The sequence below is a fragment of the Cricetulus griseus genome, chromosome X, assembly GCF_003668045.3.
Source record: "Cricetulus griseus strain 17A/GY chromosome X, alternate assembly CriGri-PICRH-1.0, whole genome shotgun sequence".
Lineage (NCBI taxonomy): Eukaryota > Metazoa > Chordata > Mammalia > Rodentia > Cricetidae > Cricetulus > Cricetulus griseus.
In genome coordinates this window covers 112,109,454-112,111,984 of record NC_048604.1, presented here as the reverse complement: position 1 = coordinate 112,111,984, position 2,531 = coordinate 112,109,454, and the positions used below count along the sequence as shown (strand labels likewise).

Sequence of the window (2,531 nt, the reverse complement as noted above, 5' to 3'; positions counted from 1 at the left end):
CACTATGCCAGCAAGACCTGAACATCCCAATACAGATGAACCAGAAGAGAATGACCTTAAAAACAAATTAATGAAAATGATAGAGGCCCTCAAAGAGGATATGAGAAAAATCCCTTAAAGAAATGGAAGAAAAAACAAACCAAAAAAATGCAAGAAATCAGCGAATCTCTTAAAGAAATCAAGGAAAGCCAAGAAAAAAAACAATAAAATAGATGAAGGAAACAATTCAAACAGTTCAAGACCTGAAAACTGAAATAGACAATAAAGAATACACAAATGGAGGGACTCCTGGAAATAGAAAAGTTGAGTAAAGGATCAAGAACTACAGATGCAAGCATAACCAGTGGAATAGAAGAGATGGAAGAGAGAATCTCAGGCGCTGAAGATAAACTAGAGGAAATACATTCATCGACCAAAGAAAATCTTAAATACAACAAATCCTTAACACAAAATATCCAGGAAATATGGGACACCGTGAAAAGACCAAACCTAAGAATAATAGGTATAGAAGAAGGTGAAGAAGCCCAGCTCAGAGGTGCAGAAAACATATTCAACAAAATCATAGAAGAAAACTTTCCCAACCTGAAGAAGGACATGTGTATGAAAGTACAAGAAGCTTACCAAACACCAAATAGACTGGACAAAAATAAAATTTCCCTCACCACATAATAATCAAAACCCAAAAATACAGAATAAAGAAAGAATATTAATAGCAGAAAAGAAAAAAGGCCAAGTAACATATAAAGTTAGACCTATCAGAATTACACCTGGGCACACCCGTAACTCATCCTGAGCCTGCAGACGTCCTACTTAGGCATCGCTGCAAGATCCAGAATACGCTCGAGGACCTCAGGAACCATGCCGAAACCACACAGCGAAGCAGGGACTGCCTTCATTCAGACCCAGCAGCTCCATGCAGCCACGGCTGATACCTTCCTGGAATATATGTGCCGCCTGGACATTGACTCCGCACCCATCATGGCCCGTAACACTGGCATCATTTGTACCATTGGTTTTGCCTCCCGATCTGTGGAGATGCTGAAGGAGATGATCAAGTCTGGAATGAATGTGGCTCGTCTGAATTTCTCTCATGGAACTCATGAGTATCATCTGACCCCATCCTCTACCGGCCTGTTGCTGTGGCTCTGGAAACAAAGGGACCTGAGATCAGGACTGGACTCATCAAATGCAGCGGCACTGCAGAAGTGGAGCTGAAGAAGGGAGCCACACTGAAGATCACCCTGGACAACACCTACATGGAGAAGTGTGATGAGAACATCCTGTGGTTGGACTATAAGAACATCTGTAAGGTGGTGGAGGTGGGCAGCAAGATCTATGTGGATGACGGGCTCATTTCACTGCAGGTGAAGGAGAAAGGTGCTGACTATCTGGGGACAGACGTGGAGAACGGTGGCTCCTTGGACAGCAAGAAGGGGGTGAACCTCCCCGGAGCTGCTGTGGATCTCCCTGCTATGTCAGAAGAGGACATCTAGGACCTGAAGTTTGGAGTGGAGCAGGATGTAGACATGGTGTTTGCCTCTTTCATCCGCAAGGCATGAGGTTAGGAAGGTCCTGGGAGAGAAGGGCAAGAACATCAAGATCATAAGCAAAATCGAGAACCATGAAGGTGTCCGCAGGTTTGATGAGATTTTGGAGGCGAGTGATGGGATCATGGTGGTTCGTGGTGACCTGGGCATTGAGATTCCTGCAGAGAAGGTCTTCTTGGCTCAGAAGATGATGATTGGACGATGCTACAGAGCTGGGAAGCCTGTCATCTGTGCTACTCAGATGCTGGAGAGCATGATCAAGAAACCTCGCCGCACCCGTGCTGAGGGCAGTGATGTGGCCATTATCGTCCTCACCAAATCTGGCAGGAGTGCTCACCAGGTGGCCAGGTACCGCCCACATGCTCCTATCATTGCTGTGACTCGCAATCCCCAGACAGCTCGTCAGGCCCATCTGTACCGTGGCATCTTCCCTGTGCTGTGTAAGGATGCGGTATAGGATGCCTGGGCTGAGGATGTAGACCTCCGTGTGAATTTGGCCATGAATGGTGGCAAGGCCCGAGGCTTCTTCAAGAAGGGGGATGTGGTCATTGTGCTGACTGGGTGGCGCCCTGGCTCTGGCTTCACCAACACCATGCGTGTCGTGCCTGTGCCTTGATGGCCCTCTGGAGCCCCTCTTCTAGCCCCTGCCCCATCCCCTCCCCCATCCCATCCATTAGGCCAGCAATGCTCTAGTGCTCACTCTGGGCCATACTGTGGTGCTGGTGGGCTGGGACACCCTGAAAAATTACTGCCTTTGAAACATGGACTAGAGCCCAGCTGTCTATCATATGACCCTACCCAAGCTAGGGATGAAGGAGGAATGCAGAATTGGAAGCCCTCTTCCTTTATCACAAAAGGGCAGCAACACCTCTGTGTGTTTTGCTCCTGTAGAAAGTTGCCCAGAGAACTCTCAGCCCTGGTCTGGAGTCAGGAGACAGCAAGAGTAGGGGCTTAGGACATGGGGCCCAGGTCCCTGTGTAGATA

General features: G+C 47.8%; 1 pseudogene; it reads left to right on the top strand.

Moving 5' to 3' along the window:
- The first annotated feature begins 841 nt into the window (after positions 1–841).
- On the top strand, positions 842–2,231 carry LOC100773573 (annotated as a pseudogene).
- The last annotated feature ends 300 nt before the right edge of the window (positions 2,232–2,531 follow it).